General features: G+C 40.4%; 1 protein-coding gene across 5 annotated transcripts in view; it reads left to right on the top strand.

The window, feature by feature from the left end:
- Positions 1–18,392, top strand: part of LOC122817661 (calcium homeostasis endoplasmic reticulum protein-like) — a gene marked incomplete in the record, with an annotated part of 1,194,300 nt that overhangs the window by 315,136 nt on the left and 860,772 nt on the right.

Below are 18,392 nucleotides of genomic sequence, written 5' to 3'. Positions count from 1 at the left end.
GACTGCAACAGTGAATACACTCGAACAATTACATTTATGATAAAGTGTACACAACTGTACTTTTCTAAGGTAGAATCCTGAAATTGAGGGGGAAGAACTTGATTACTGGGACAGAAGATGCTGTTTCCTCTGAAACTCTTGGTAAATTGAAGGAACACATCAAATAAAAAGGAAGGAGGCATCAGAGGCACAAAAGTAGTACTCTGACTTACTTGCCTGTATCCCCCTAACCCTATGGCTCTTCCTCCTGTTTTGATACCTCTACAAAATGCTTTTCTTGCAACTTTAACAAAATCCAAACAAGTGCCCTGGAAAGATGGAAAACAGCAGTCCACAGCTTCGATGCCAAAATTTATAATAAAAACACCAACGCATAAATGCCTCACAAATAACACTGCATTTTCATCCCTAGTGTAAGACTTCATCAGATGTGGACAAAAGACATTAACCCAACTTTTGTATCCCTCTCATTATTCGATTAAAACAGTAAAATTAGTAATGTAATAAGTTAAAATAAAACATGTTAAAATGCTGTTAAAAAGCCATTTAAAAACTTTTATAACAAACATACTGACAAAATACATCCTAAATATGCATCTGCAAAAACGTGTTTGTGTTGGTGTTTTTATTAAAATGTTGGCATCGAAGCTATGGACTGCTGTTTTCCATCTTTTCAAGGCACTTGTTTGGATTTTGTTATTGGTGACTTTTTGGTGCCTTGTATTCAGTTTTTCTGGGAGTTTCTTGCAACTTTCTTGAACCACCTATCCAACCCCTGGTCCTATAAAATTAAATTGGGTGTGTATGGTTTAGTAGATTTTCTTTGTGTTTCACTGTTGTAGTCCTGGCTATTGGGATTTCCTGCCCTGAAAGCACTCTATCTGCCCAACTGCCAGAGTAAAGTCTTTCTGGCTCCCTGGCTGGCGGGCCCCCAGACCGACATCAGTACGTTAAGTTGTAAAGGTAGCCAGACTGCATCAGACACCTGTCTTTTCTTGCCACAGAAGACCTAAGGCTCTGAAAAAGCATTCAGGTAAGTAGGTCTGCTCATACCAGTGAGAACAGTCATCGGACAGATAAGTATCCCGTTGAGGAATGTTTTCTTTCCGTGCTCATGCCAGATAGTCAATAATTGTTTCCATTATGGTAAACAGATCCCACACAGAGACTTTCACTCCCTTTTGTGTTACTTGCCTAGACCCTGATTATGATGTTGCTAACTGTCACTTTTGTGCGTGCTTTAATACTTGGACTATTGAACATAGGGCTGAAGTTCTTGGAAAGTTTCTTAGCCAACGGTCCGTTCAACTATCGCTTATGGTGTCAGTCGGTTGTACTGAATTTGATCTGCCTAAATGCAGGAAAGATCAGAAACAAATGCGTAGGCCTTCGGACGACAATCCATCTCCATCTGACTCTCCTCCCAGGCTTGTAATTCTCGAACAAGGTGAGGCACCTACGCAGTCCCCTTTGTTTCCAGAACTGATGACTTGGGCCTCTGTCGAGACCCTTTTGGAGTCCGACACTCCATCTTTCTTATCCAGTTCTATGCAAACCTTCAATAACAGCTTATCAGTTGGGTCCAGGACTGCTCAGCAGGCCTTAGCTTCCAAAGAGTGTGCACAGCCCAGAGACTCGACAATAATGCCTCGGCCCACAACAGCTCTGTTGCATTATCAGCATCCTTGAGAGGCAGGCATGAGGGCGCCAGACACTCCTAGGCTTAAGACCTTAGCTACTCCTCTGAGGTCTTCTGTATCTAGGCCTGCAGTTAGGCCTTCTGGCTCACCCTCACAGGGTTCTCAGCAAGACCTTATCAGACTGGCAGAGGATCTTCTTTCTCTGGTCTGGTCTAGATAAACTGTTGCCGCTAGTAAAAGGAATCCCGTCATGTCTGGGGAGGACTCGCACAGAAGACTCTGAAGAGGGTTCTTCAGAGTTATAGTCCTTATAGGAAGTGTATGAAGAGATCCTTCCTTCTGCCTACCAGCAAGAGGATTTCACCTTTAGGGAGAACCTCTATGCCATGAGACAGCATTTCCAATGGTAGGCTCATGGTTTACCCACAGGCTAAGCAAAGGGTTAGGGAGTTCCTGGACTTACTGGAACATAAGCCTTTTGCTATCCCTCCAGTTCTGGAAATGGTGAATGTCTTCTTCCAGGAATCTTCGCTTAAGGCTGGCTCTCTCCCCCTGCCCCTCAAAAACCATAGAGGTATTACCCCTCTGCTCCTCTTCCTACAGATAGAGTGCTGGGTCCTTGACAAGTCTGGCAAGAAGGTCTGTACCTCTGCCACACACACTGTGAGGGCCTCAACTGCCAGTTTCACATGATTAGGTACCAGCAGACTGTTCATGAACAACAGGTGTTTGCGTTGGAGGACAAAAACCTTTCCAAGGAATTGTCAGACCTCTGTCATGCTAGTGCACAGGTAGCTAAACACTACTGGGTCAATGATTAGAAGACATGCTTGTCTTTGAGAATAAGCCCTTCCGGACCATGTCAAATTTAATCTGTTAGACAGAATTGCTCTTTTTGGCCCAAAAGCAGAGGAAGTGCTTACAAAGCCAAATCTATGCAAACAGTGAAAGATTTCCTTCAGGTGCAGCACCCCAGGTTCAGTAGAAACTTCCCTGCTAAACACTGGTTCTTTTCCTCCCTGCCTAGAAATAGCCAGAGGAAACCTCAAAGGGAAAAAACACTTAGGCAGATGCATCTCCTGCAAAAAGTGGAAAGTGGACCTCGGAAACCTCAAGACGAGGGAGTTGTAGACTCCAAGCTACTTCCAGAGAGTCCCAATGACTCTGCTACCCCACCTTCTCGCTTCACTCCAAAGCTAGTCCATACCTGGACTCTGATTACTGCAGGCAAGTGGGTTCTAGACATTATTGCAAATGGCTACAAGCTCACTTTCAAAGAGCAATTAACTCATTCACTCCGGAGCAGCTCAGAAAAAGCTGCCTGCTTAATTCCACCATAGGAACAACGGTGCAGCCTGAGCTCATTTTCAGAAAATCCATTTCTAATACCATACAGAAAACAAATGTTCATAACTCTAACTATAAGAGCTAGACTTAAAATGTAAACGCGAAAGTTGTTCAGCAGACACTGACCTTTCCAACAGTGTAAATGTTGATAGTGCATATCAAAGTCATTATTAAATATTTGGCAAGGAATGTTGATATTGTGCATATTTTTTAACTTTTTGGAAAAGCAAAGCACAATATCTTGGTCAATGTACCATGCAGACCTATACAATTTGAATTTAATTTGTGTATGAATGTCAGCTTTAAAATATGTTAACCATTAATGTGTGATGCTTCTTTCTTGAGGTATTCACAGAAATTTGATTAATATATTATTTCTCATAATTGATAAAGCATAAAATCTCATCACCTGTAACAGACAGAGCCTACATATCAGTGTAGAAGTTGTGCATCTGAATGTCAGCTTCAAAATGATGCATCATTTGGTGTGATCATCATGCTCCCTTGCAAAGATATGGGCATAATAATGAGAAGTATTGTAAATGTATAATTTTCATAATCGTACAAGACTAAAACTGTGATAGCTGTACATGTGTACAGTGCACAGACAGACACATTTATTTTACCATGTTGTTAAGGAGTAACACTGGCTTCAAAATGAGGTATTACTTGGCACACTGACATGCTCCCTTGCAAAGTTATTTACCAAAATATGAAAAAAGTCATAATTTCCATAACCAAAGTCAGAAACAAACTTTGATATCTGCACATGTGTACAACATACAGGCACAATTCTTTTATCGTGTTGGAACCAGCAATACTGTCTTTAAAATGAGGTGTTACTTGGCACATTCAGATGCTCCCTTGCGAAGTTATTTACCTAAATATGAAAAAAAATCATAATTTCCATAACCCGAGTCCTAACAAAACTGATATCTGTACATGTACATTCAGAAGCAGTTGTTTTACCATGTAGACACACATGATTGTAAATATACACATTCTTGGTGTAGCCAACATACGGCTGAATGGGTACATGTAAAAAGAAAAAGCAAGATAAGGACCGCCACTCCACTAATGAACCCAGGACAGGCATGGGACTTCAGTAGCAGGCAAGGCCATCTCATCTGTCCGTCAGCTGTACTGGCTACCAACTCAGACAGCTGATACTACTGCAGTCTCACGACCTGCAGTGTCAACAGTCTGCCTTACCTGTGCCTTTTCTCTTTACATGTGTCCATTCTGCAATGGACCTAAGGGATCAAGTTCTGTATTAGTAAGCCCTTCCTGTCATCTAAACTCTACACATGCCTGATAAAAGCAGACTAAAAAAAGAAGTATTGCAGGATGGTCACTGACATATTAGATTGTACGTGGTAGCACTTTCCTGAAACAGTTTGTCAGCATCCTCACCAGCTGCTTACCACAGTTATTTGCCAAACTCAGATAAATATATTTTACACAACACATTTCATAATAGAGTTTTACTTACTATATTGGTCCTACTTTGGTCATGGGTGTTTTCCATTCTTCTCACAAGCTGCATGTTACCAATCTTGCATAGCTCTCCTCACACCATTGTAGAGGTCAGTCAAGAACAACGCAATGCCCTCCTCAGTTAGGTGAATGCCATCCTTTCTGAACAGGTGAACATCTTCTATGGTGATGCTGTCATAGCAGATTGTAGATCCACTGGCGCTGTGCATCAAGCCACGCATGAACCCATTCTGTAAATGTCTGGCCTTGTGAGCTGCCCATTGACTGTTTGCTGTTTTCCATATCTGTCGAGGAATTATATCAGACCACACAAAATGACAATGTGGCCACCAAGCCTTCAGGTGTTCAAAAATTGCTGTGATTTGAACCCGTAGCCTTCCAAGTGGTTGACTGATGACATCATTCCCTCCAATGTGCAGCACAAGAATGTCGGGCTCAGGGTAGATGGAACAGTTCTCTTCCAACCACTGCAGTAGTCCGCTCCAATGCGTACCTCTTCTTGCAACCCAGTGCACCTTCACAGTAGATGTGGGGAAGCTCAAGTTGTAGTGTTTTTTACTTCTGGAGGCATGGCTGGCAGCCCAGTGAGTGTAAGAATGGCCACACACCCACACTTTCACTTGTCACTCTCCTGCTCGTGAAACCATGTCAGTGTGACAAGGCCGGACGGACCTCCACAGGAAAGCAATGCAAACAGGTTACTAATGTTTGAGAGATGTATTGGCAGACTACACATATATGTATATCAGTAGCATTACCTAGTTAGCTAATCCAAATCTTCACTCCTATCCACAGTGGCGTTCTTTTGATAAGGTACATATAACCAGTGATGACGATGCAGAGGTACATATGTGCCACCCTTGACAACACCAAATCACACACAGAGTGATGCTTCAGAGGTACATACCTACCAGCTGTGAAAATACCAAATTACACACAATAATTGACAAGGGGGCACAGGAAGGGCACATGTAAAACAGAAAAAGCAGGTTAAGGACCGCCACTCCACTAATATACTGACAGGCATGGGGCTTCAGCTGGTGAGCGTCTGAAGTGTCCCATACCTGTGTTGGCTACCCACTCAGACTGCTGATACCACTACTGTCTCACGACCTCCTTCAGTGTCAGCAGTCTGTCTTACCTCTGTCTTTTCTCTTTACATGTGTCCATGCAGCAATGGACGTAAGGGATCAAGGACAGACGTAATATACTATTTGCTGCCCCTGACCTACCTACATTTACGGTACCAGAGTGGAGGGACAGTGAAAGGGGACATCACACAAGGAAAAAGACGTACCTAGACTGCATACTCCAGTATGTGCATATTAACAGAAATTATTCTTGAAAGCTGGATACATAAAACATTATAACCCAAATAAAAAATGAAAAACACCACGCCACAGCTGAAAAATATTGAATAAAATCTTCTTTAGTGAATGGTAAGTGCTTACACACTAATTCGTGCTTCATCAGACCATACAAATATTAAAAACCATTGCACTTAAATATCAAACGTATCTAAAAAGTAAACCAATAAAAAGCAGCAAACAATTAATGACAAATCAGGTACTTTTCACTTAGAGCTTTTGCTCTTTTAACATTGGTTTAATGGAAGTCCTGCCATTAATACCGGGTAATCTTTCAGCTTGTAGGCGAATGATCCAATCAAGTTCACGTCCCTCTGTATAATTTCTTAGATCACCACCATGTATACTACCTCTGACCATCTCCACAACTCTGAACCCAAGTGAATGATCAGGGCCATATTCAACACAATGCTTGGCCAAAGCATTATGTGTATCCTGCCTACTGATGCTATATTGATGTTCCATTATCCGCTCCATGAGGGACCGATTGGTCTTCCCTATATAGAAGCAGCCGCAGAGTCTGCAGTTTGCTAAATAAATAAGGTCCCTACTCCTATAATTAGCCTGTATTTTAAATACAAACTCTTTGCCAGTTGCGGGATGGACAAAATTTTCACTAATGTCTATAAAATCGCAATAGCGACAACTCATACATCTCATAGTTCGTTTGTCGATTATTATTAAGACCTGAAACTTCCTGACATCTATTTTTATAGCATAGCTGTCGCTTAAGGCTTTTCTTGTTTTTAAAAAATTAAGCTAGGTTTGGCCCCTACCACATTTTTCAGAGCTGCATCCAATTGCAGAATGGGCCAATTTTCTCTAACATTTAAAATAGTACTCGCATCATTTGTGTAGTACAAAGAAACCAACATCGTTGTGATTACACGGATTACCAACTCCCACCACAGTCGGTATTCACATGGTTAGGATCATCCGGGTAAAAAGGTTGGGCCCTACCATTCCTATGGCTAATGCTCTCATTAAATGCCATATTAATTTCAGATCTCTTGATCCTCTATGTAAAAACTCCTCACTTAACCTAGCTGTATCACTAAAAAAACATTCATCTCTATTGTTCAGGCGGGAAACGCATATACCCTGGCCCTTAACATTCCTGAAGATATGGCTAGGGTGCATGCTACTGCGATGTAGCATCATATTCTTTCTACATTCTTTCCTAAATAGAGTAGTAATAAGTTTACCCTGATTGTCAACTATAAGCTTGACATCTAGGTAATCAATCTCTTTAGATGAATATCTATGGGTAAATTTCAAAACTGGAACAGTACTATTAATGTACCCAATAAATTCTAGTAGACTAGTCTCAGTGCCATGCCAAACAAAAAACAAATAGTCTACAAACCTTTTATAAATTCTAATGTGATCCATGTATGTAGAGCATAGTACAAACTCTGTCTCCCAATGGGCCATCACAATGTTGGCATAGCTATTGGAACAACAAGTGCCCATAGCCACGCCAACATTCTGTTGAAAAAGCTGATCTTCATACAAAAAGAGGTTGTATTCAAGGACTATCTCTCAAAACAGGCAAATTAAATCAGCCTGTTCAACAATCATGTTTTTACTTGGCAAAAATTACTTGACCATATCGATACCCAAGTCATGGGATATGCTGGTAAATAACGATACAACATCCAAACATAGCAAAAAACAAGTATTATCAAAAAACATATCCTTAGTAGCAGCATAAAGTTGTGACAAAAACTGTTTACTGTCACCAAGTACTTGGGTTTCATCATTCAATAGAGGTCTCAGCCTCTTTTCCACATAGAGGGAAAAGGGTTTAGTCAGCCAGCCCCTACCTGAAACAATGGGTCGGAAGGGTGGGTTAACGGGATCCTTATGTATCTTAGGCAAAGCCTGAAACACCGGTATTGTAGGAAATTCCACCATCAAAAAATCTTTTGTCTCCTTGGTAATAATGTTGCTGCTAAAACAATCATAAATAAGACATGATCTTATCTTCAACATTTCTAATAAAATCTCTATTAACTTTAGTATATACACCAGGATCATTCAACATATGTAGAATCCTAGAATTATAGAAATCATAATGCATTAAAACTACTGCTCCGCTGTTATCGGCAGGCTTAATGATTAATTAAGCATCATTCCGTAATTCAGACAGGGCATGTCTCTCATCAACATTAATATTAAAAAATTCACTTTTAACCTGTCCATTATAATAAGCATTATACAAGTCATATTCACATTTTTTCACAAATGTTTCAAGAACAGGACTAAGTATGGGCTGAAATGTACTAGGTTTCCTCAGCCCATCACAATCCGTACGTGTAGATGTGTCAGTACTTGGGAACACTGTCTTAAGCATGGCTTTGCGTGCAAATAGTCTAACATAAGTAATAGTCTGACTAAGATCAGAAGATTGGGCTGGATTTAAACTCTGGCCTCGTTGTAACAAGGCACCCTGTGCAGCAGTCAATGTCTTACTAGACAAATTAAAAACTAACCAATTCTGGGTTCTTTCCACATCCTCTTCAGAGTTTGTGTACGAGAGTCTTCGTTCTGCCTTTAGCATTTCCTGCCCTGGCTCTGTGAACGCTGGGGATATTGTATTCCCTTCTGCCGAATAGGCACAGGCTGCTTTAAAGGGAAACACCCAGTTGTACCATGATTAAGGTTGGCCTTGGGTCGTACATCACTCATTGTTGAAATAGGTACAGGATTTAAAGGAACCACAGTCCTGTTATAATTAGCAACTGAGGAAATAGAAGTAGCAAGCCCTTGCGGTTCTGTATCAACAGTTATTGAAGTATCAGTCAAAGCTCTCTCAAAGTCAGTAGCAGATGTCTCTACAGGATGTACGGCTGATCTATCACTACTAGGGAGTACAGAAGTTACCTGATTACTCACAGATTCATCTCTAGGCCAAGCAAATACTTGGCCTTTAGAGAAATCATCCATATCCCTAGATAACTTCTTAGTTTTTTGCAGCTTCACTCGCTGTTCTTAACACTAAACACCATCCATAACAATATCAGCTTTAACAGCAAATTCTTCACGATACAGTTGCATTAAATCTCTGTATTTAACTGTTCCATTAAACCAGTGTTAAGAGCGAAAGCTCTTTAAGTGAAAAGTACCTGATTTGTCATTAATTGTTTGCTACTTTTTGTTGGTTTACTTTTTAGATATGTTTGATATTTAAGTGCAATGGTTTTTAATATTTGTATGGTCTGATGAAGCACGAATTAGAGTGTAAGCGCTTACCGTTCATTAAAGAAGATTTTATTCAGTATTTTTCAGCTGTGGCGTGGTGTTTTTCGTTTTTTATTTGGATTTGTGTTTGCTGGTTAACACCACTTGTTCTTGGGAGCGTTGTTTTTCTGGTTTAAAACATTATAAAAACCATCACTGAAATCTGAGCTAAAAACCTATGCTTGTTACATCGTATCTGTACTACAATGTTCAGCAGTCTGACCATGTATGCACAAGCACTTCCCTGGTACACAAATGAATTATTTCCCCTACCAACATCTTAATTAGTACATGTTATACACATGCCTCAAAATGAGACATTCACCCAAATGAACCCTTCAGGAAAAGTTGAGATACGTACAATTACCAAAATTAAACGTTTTGCCAAATGACCCATCAGTAGCACTCCCTCGTATGTGAAACCACCAAATGAAGCAGTCACCCAAGCAACCCCTTGAATAAAATGTTGACGTATGCACAAACACCAGAATGAAATATTTCCCAAATGACAATCCAGTCACATTTACTGCCATGTACATGCACCGTAATGAAACTTGAAGAGCACAAAGGTTGGCCAGTCAGCCCCTCGGATCATATGCCTCGTTACCACTTCATCCCCCTGTAAAAAAGAATAAAATGCAAAAAAAATCCCCTCTAAATGAACTACAGCAAAATATGCAGAATCACCCCATCTCCTAAGAGAGACCGCTGTCATACTGATCACAAAGTGAAGTAATTGGCCTGGCAAAACAAACACATGCATATTATATATATATAATGTGTGTGTGTGTGTGTGTGTGTGTGTGTGTGTATGTATGTATATATATATATATATATATATATATATAATTTGCATGTATGTGCAAGTACATTGTGTACATACATATATATCCATACACACACACACACACATATATATATATATATATATATATATATATATATATATATATATATACATATATATATGTATATATACATACAGGAAGAAAAAAGGGGGGGTCGGAGGGTAGGTAGTTGATGAAGAATGAGGGGGGGTGGCTTGCAATGACTCCAAGCAGAGAAAAAAAACACAATCTGGCTTGTGCATTCATCAATGAGAACTTCTACATATGTGAATAACAGTGTCAGCTGCTGAGAGTTATACCTGAACAGTTATAATGACTCCGTGCTTTATTGTAACTGCACTTATTGCTGATGTGAAAATGACCTGCTTTTCATTACTGCAAAGTTAAGCATGCTCAGACAAAGGTGATAATTGCTTCACATAACCTGTTGACTAGGCTAGGCATTCATTATGTTACCTTGTGCAGGCAGCTGTTATGGAACAAACTCATTATCAGTAAGGAGAAGACCGGAGTAATTCAGTAAAATAGTATAACGCTTACATATTACTCAGCCCTTCCTCCCAACTAAATTCCACACAGTATTGACAAAGCCAGGATAAATGCACAAAAAATATGGTAGCTCCATGCTGTCAGTAGTCACCAAGTGATGACCTTTATTTCACTCAGACAACTACCGAGTATAATCACAAATAGAATAATACAAGCAGAAGTGATTTCTTGTCTGTAATTGCTTACTTTATGTATTATAGTATTAATTAGTGACTGGTGTATCTGATGGGTAATATGCTGGCATATTAGACTGTATTTACATTTCTGTGCTGTATTCTAAGTTATGTAACCCATGTAACTTGCAGACTGACTTTCTATATGTCCCCAGTAACACCTTCAGTTTGCATTCTCTATGCACAAGCACCAGATGACACAGTAAACTAATTTGCCTATCAGTCACTTCAGCAGTGAGACCATGTATGCACAAGCACTTCCCTGATGCGCAATGAATTATTTCCCCAAGCAACATAGTCATAATTGTATACATGTACCAAAATCAAACTTTTCCCCAAACAAGCCTTTAGTAACATTTCCTAGTATCTGCAACCACCAGCATGAACACTTCACCCAAGCAACCCCTTCAGTAGAATGCTGAGGTATGCACAATCACCAAAAATAAGCACTTCCCCAAATGAAACGTCATTTCCTTTGAAATCATCATTCGTCATTTGAAACATTTCCTCGTATGTACAACCACCAAAATGAAGCATCCAGCCAAGCGAGCCCTACAATATAATGTATGCACAGGCACCAGAATGAAAGATTTCCCAGAAACAACTGTTCAGTAACGTTTCCTGGTATGTACAAGCACCAACAGGAAAAAATCAGAAACAAACCCCAAATGTGCAGGTGGAAAATTGCTGCACATTACCTGTTACATAGACATTCATTATATTCCTGGTACAGGTGTAATGTAAGACAGAGCTGTTACCATCTGTTAGGACAAAGACCAGAGTAATGGAATACAGTGAAGACAGTCAAACAGTGGATAAAATATGGGACAACAGTGATGTTGCAAAGAACTGGACATCCCTCCAAAATATATGAAAAGACAAGACAAACACTGGTCAGGGAGGCTGCTAAGAGACCTACAGCAACATTGAAGGAGCTGCAGGAATTTCTGGCAAGTACTGGTTGTGTACTACATGTGACACCAATCTCCCATATTCTCCATATGTTTGGACTATGGAGTAGAGCTGCAGGGCAGAAGCCTTTTCTTACACAGAAAAACATCCAGGCCAGGCTCAAATTTGCAAAACAATACATTGTCTCCCAAAAGCATGTGGGAAAGTGTGTTGTGATCTGGTGAGACCAGGGTTGAACTTTTTGGGCACATTCGAGAAGATATGTTTAGCGAAAAAACACCACTTTGAGTCACCAAAAGAAGAACATCCTCACAGTGAAGCATGGCGGTGGCAGTATCATGCTTCTGGGTTACTTTTCTTCACCTGGTACTTAGGGCTTTAGCCTATGGAAGTAATCAGCTCTAGATATTCAGGACCACAACAGTATATAAAACTGCTCTAAGGGTTTGCAGCACATTCAAACTTGAACCTCTCTCTCAACCAGTACAATTCCAAAAATAAGGCCAAAACCAGAATGCAGTAACAGAAATTTCACACTGCCATACAAAATAATGGAGACAGCTGTTGCTATAGCACTGAAAGTAATATAAATAGTTACTGCCCACTAGTGTAATACTATGACAGTAATATATGACTATTATGTAAAGCCACAAAAAAAGGACATGGCTGCTGCTTATCTTTGATTACATTAAAAAGGCATTGGAAGCAGTTAATCACAAAGCAGCTCATTGGTAATGCATAAATCTGATTTGGTGATATGGCAGACAAATATAGTTGTCTTCCTGTCTTTATAGTAAGATTTCTACAGTTACTTCCAAAATTCTTTATTGAACAGTGGAGCATTCATTGTCCAAATACTACAAGGGTCTCTGCTTGCACTGTTACTCTTGTTAGGGAATATGTTATTTTTGCAAAAATGGTGCAGTTGGGGAAAATGCCCTTCTGCAGTTTCTCCAGGTATGCACAAGCACTCAATAAAATGAAACATTTTCCACCACACTCCCTTATGTTGTCTGTCCATTGTATGCACAACCACTCCCCTGACTACAAAATGAAACATTTCCTGTAAGAATCCTGTTTGGAGTGTATCCAGGTATGCACAAGCACTCCCCTGACCACTAAATGAAATATTTCCCTCAGTGATCCCATTCTGTCTAGTTATGCATAATCACTGTCCTGGCACCAAATTAGCATTTCCTACAGAGATCCCTTCTGCAGTTTGTCCAGGTGTTCACAATCACTCCCCTGACCATGAAATGAAACATTTCCTCCAGTGATACCTTCAGCAGTTTGTTCAGCTATGCACGACATCTCCCCTAACCAGCAAATGAAACTTTTGTACAACAATCCCTTCAAAAGTATGTCCAAGTATACATAAGAACTCCCCTGAACACCAAATGAAACATTCCCTTCACTAACCTTTCAGTAGTCCTTCTTGGTATGCACAAGTATATATTGTGTACTCTTATTGCTGCCCCAACCAACCCGACATTTAAAAAAATGAAACTTCCCCTCCCTGGTTTGGCACCTGTGTCTGTAATGGACACAGGCAACCCGTAAATGTTTCATCTCCCAGACCTTTGCTTACATTTTTCAAAGTTATCAGAACTTGTCAGAGATTTGGGATGCATGGCTAGGCTTAAAAAGGCCCTTGTGGTCATTAGCCTAGTAAACAGCTATGATCACATGAGCAAATGTTTGCATCACTTTCTCTCTAAAACAGTCTGGTTTAAACATCCATAGTTTCTGTAAGTAATATATAGAAAACTGTACTGAGAAGAGAGAGTATAATTCTTCATCCCTGTCCATGTGCAAGTGCAACTTAGACCTATGACTGAGAATCAGAAATTGTACCCCAAGACTTACCTCTGTACTACAAATGGACAGAGGCAGCTCCTCCTAAACTCTTTATTCCATGCATGGCTCCCCCCAACTTATCTATGGTATGATCCTAGTTATTCTCATTAGAGGTAATCTATAATTATCATCCATGGGATGGGTAAGGGCAGTCTATAACCAAGTGAGATAGATTATTTTCAACACAAATAGGGAAACTGGCTAGGCTTAAAATGACTTGCAAAGGCTAGCCTGGTACTTAACTCTGAATCTATATAATCAGGTACTTTCAGTATAAAGACCCCCTACATGATCACAGCCTCCTCTGACACTCCGTCCCCATTGCATTTGCTTTACTAACCTAAATTCCCTTCTGCCCGCACCATGTATCCCCCACGCTATCCTTTAACTCATTCTCTCGAGGGGAGTTCTTGAGGTTTAAACTGGCTTTTATGAGTCATAATAATCACAAAAAATATTCATTTTGTATTAATTTATAAGCAGCTTACAGTATCTCAGTACTCACTGTGTGAACACACGAACTGTCAGCAGCATTTTGTCTGTATGTGAGCTTATGAGATTATGCAGTTTTGACTGTTACTTGGTTGCAATATTTAGAAAAATATGAAAATTATGACTGTATATATCTAATCTATACACACACACACACACACACACACACACACACACACACACACACACACACACACACACACACACACACACACACACACACACACACACACACACACACACACACACACACACACACACACACACACACACGCGCACACACACACACACGCACTTTAAGAACAGCAACCACTCCTGAAACATATTGATAAATACATAAAAAAATTATAAATGTGGTCTAATGAGGATGAAGCCACACTTTTGCCTGTAGCTAACCAGAGCAAATACCAAATCTAATGTCACCAAGCCACTCTAGGAATTTGAATGCATTTAACCACATTTCCAGCCACAGAGAAGTTACTAGAACAGATCTTATAAAATTGTTGAAATACAACTTCAATCTGCTAGTCTCATTAATTGTTAGTGCCATCTCACAAAATTCATTTTGCTATTTGTTTCACATTATGAAAGGTAGCTTTCCTCATTTTGGAGATTGAAGGTCGAGAAATATGCCAAGGGAGAGTGCTCATGGTAGGGGCATAATTATTTTGGGTTACATAGCAGTGAACTTCTGTGCATTCTGTACTGTTATTGGGTACAAGGAACTCAGTCAAGCCGGTTAAACATCGCCTGCCTGGGAATAGTTCCCACCCGGTACCAGCAATTGTGTTGGCAGTGTCAGCAAGTATAACTCCACATGGCAGACCAGCAGATACATAAGCCCAATAAGCCAATAAAACAGCTTCCTTTCTTTTATTTTGTTTCATTTTGCTTTCTCCTGTGACTGAGCACTATCAATGTCCCTCTCACTCGGTATATGGCTATAGTTATAGCCTTTCACTACTGGTAATAGGAGAATGTGAGCAGACATTGGTTTAATATTAACATTGAATCCTCTTCATTGGCAATGAACAACTGACAGTTGGTATCAATCATCTGATATAGCAGGTAAACCCAGTATCTGCCACTTGGTAACATTGTCTCTTGTTGGTAGTATTGATGGACTTGTCTCCACTTGAAGGTAGTGCCTCAGCAATTGCTTGCCTGTACAAGAAATGTTATAAAACACATAGCTCCCCCAAAAATCAAATATAACAAATAAAAAAAATTCCAGAACTAAGGAGTCACGAGTGATCTAAGAAGTTGAAGTTGACAATTTAGAGTGGTCATAACTTTGTCAATGCCCAGATCTATTCCAGACCTCATGATTATATGCACATATTAGTACAGTCATTTACAATGCCAACCATGCCTTTGTCACATCTGCGGTGGTGCAGCGGTAGTGTTGTTACCTCACAGCAAGAGGTTCTCCCGTTCAATTCTAGGCTAGAGTGCGGGGAGTGCCTTCTGTGTGGAGTCTACATATCCTCCCCGTGGTTGGGTGGGCGTTTGAAAGACATGTGTAAATGGGTGTGCCTTCGTTGAAGGTTGAACGTCGAGCTGGCACCTCGGCGTTCGTGAACATCTACTGCCAATCATTAGCGGACCAGAGTTCGCTGTGGCGACCCCTAACCGGGAAAAGCCGAAAGACAAATTTACGATGCCTTTGTGGGATACACAAATGTATGAAGGGACAATACCACCCCTGGACCCTTCAACCTCTGCACTACTGTGCAGTAATCACAGACAAAGGCAAAAACAAATGAGTTAAAATTTAAAAAATATGCAGAATCATGGGCAAATTTAAAAAATCCATATATATTTAGAAAGTTGCTAGAATGACAGGCTTTGCTAAAATAGAAAGTTGCCGTTGCCAAGTGCGCAAAGGATTATGGGGCGCGATCGTTACTGAAATGCATTGCCGGTTGAAAATGCCGGTATTCTAGTTGCGGTTATGCAGGGAACTGGTTAGCACCTAATGTGTGGTGAAAACTGTAGGAATCTGCTTGCTACGAATGTAATAAGCAGATTTCTACATTTTTTTTAAAGAAAGTGCAAGTGTAAGAGGGTTAGGTTCATAGGTTCATAGGTTCATACTAGGCTATCTGCCCAAGGGCATTTATAAGCCTAGCCCAGAGTTTTGTGGCTTTTGCCACCCCTTTAGTTTGAAGGATACTATGCCCATTATTTTGCTGTGCGGTTAGGAATCAATGTCCATGAACACCACTACCGTAAACTACACTTAGCAATAAAGAAATGTTTTTACTGAGAAAATCAACTGATAAAAACTTCAGTGCTTATAGAGCTCTCTCTCAAACTTGCACTTCAGTATGCTGCCAAATTTCCAAATGCCACGAGTGAGCAAAATGCCGTAGCAATAACATGCAAATTCACAGATCACGCCCGTAATTTTTCAGCACAGTAAAAGCTGCCAGTAAGTGGCCAAAACCTTTACGGAAATCCTGTTGTAACAAAGTGCTACGAAAAGAAACCATAAATAAAAAACAGAATTTTTCACATTTTAGCAGCAGACTTCAGTGACAGTTTACGCATAATCTTAGATGGCAAATACTTCTTAAGCCGTGCAATATTTACGCAGCATACACTTCCCAGATAATACTGTTCTCCATAAACAACAAAAATAAGTAAATGTGCTTCTTATACTGAACCTGACTTGCTTCCCTGAATTGTCCCTTGCACTGCTGTCACTTTGGGTTATTCCATACTTGAGCGATGAATCCTTTTGTAGCAATCTGATTGACTAACACTGCTTACATCATGAGCTGGGCTAGTGAAAGAATACGGGCTAAGGAATGGTGTTCATTAGTTAATAAACGTATTGCTTTTTGAAGATTCTTTTTACACTTGTATATATATTTTTTACTTTAATGCAGGTGAAGGGGGAATGCTAGTGTTTGTGCTTACTAAAACCGGGAAAGCAGAGAAAATTGGCTAGCTGCGAACGATCGCAACCACAAAAGGGGTGCACAGCAAGCTGATGTTCTCAAAATTCCTATTTAAACAACAGATAACTCCACTGTGAAACTAAAGTTGAGAAGGTAATTGGTACTTTTTCACTTCAGTTTTCAGCAGTGGGAGTTGCAGTGTGTTAGTGAACTTAGTTGTGCTCCTAGATGACCTCGAATGTAACGGCTCAAGATAGTTTGCGTTTCAGGGAGTGCTCAGATGTAAACTTAAACGCGCTGTGTGACGGTACTCGGGGTTAATGAGTTAAAATCCTCAGGTTTTCCAGATGTCCCCCTAAATCAAATGACAGAAGCCCTTGTTCAAATTCAAAATCTCTGTGTACAAGGAGCAGTAGATACAGTTCCTCCTCCTCAGCAAAAAATAGGACTCTATTTCAGAGTATTCCTGGTCCCCAGGAAAGAAGGCTCTTGGTGTCCTGTCCTGGACCTGTCAAACTCAACCAGTTTCTCTTGGTTCCCAAATTCAGAATGTTGACTCTTCAAAAGCTCCTTCCCATGCTCTCCCTGTAGAGACCTTCATGGTCTCTCTAGATCCAGGGGTGGCTCGTGCTATTGGTGCAGCCCCCCCCAGCTGTACAAAAGAAAGAAAAAATAAAAACAAAAGAAAAAAATAAATGAAAACAAACGCGAGATCCAGAACTCATGTATACACACTCGTGGCATTTCCCGAGTCTGGACTGCTACTGAACCAGTCCAGAGCATGCGCACAGAATCCAGACTGCTGGTGAGACTATCTGGATTAAGAAGACTGCCTGCAACCGCAAAGATACCAGAAGTCTATGCAGTTACAACTGCATAGACTGGAAGGGGATTGGACTGCAACATCTACAGGCTGGAGCCTCCTCTCGCAGGAAGGACACTGGGCTATGATCTCGCGGAGCTTTCATTTTGAAACTGGAGCTTGGCTGGCTGGAGTTAATGAAGCTGCAGCTTTTGGACTAAAACTCTGCAGGTACTAACGGAAGAGTGTGTATGTCTGTGTCTGTGTGTAAAATGCCCCAGTAGCTAGAAAGAAGTCAGGAAATATACATGGTGGCTAGACTCAAACCCTCTACCTTGGAAGTAGGTAGCAAGAGCTTGAATTCCCTACCCACCACCACTTGTGAATTTTTTGCCTCATATTTTTGCTTTGTTCCTCATAAAATCTGTTTTTTCTGAATTTTGAATTCACCAAATAATGACATGCATTTGAATTTCAGACTTCATAGTCTTCAGAAAGTACACAGTAACACAAAGCCTTTTATTCTAGCAATTTTATGTTTATAAGGTCAACATTTGAAATTTGTCTGTATTCTTGGGACTGTATTCCCCCATTTATTGGCTTTGTCTAGCTGTTTTGTGCTAAGAAGTTGGGCGCTATGGTGAGAACTGAATTCACTAAATGATAGCCATTTAAGTTTGTCTACTTGTCTTTCAGGAAACAGCTGATTTTGCATAGTGGTATGTTGCCGTGACTGTAGTGCACAGGGTCCTGGGTTCA

Source organism: Protopterus annectens, chromosome 13.part0 (assembly GCF_019279795.1).
Source record: "Protopterus annectens isolate FY-2018-M chromosome 13.part0, PAN1.0, whole genome shotgun sequence".
NCBI classification, from domain to species: domain Eukaryota; kingdom Metazoa; phylum Chordata; order Ceratodontiformes; family Protopteridae; genus Protopterus; species Protopterus annectens.
The sequence above is the reverse complement of the archived record's forward strand: the minus strand, read 5'-3'. Positions and strand labels throughout refer to the sequence as shown.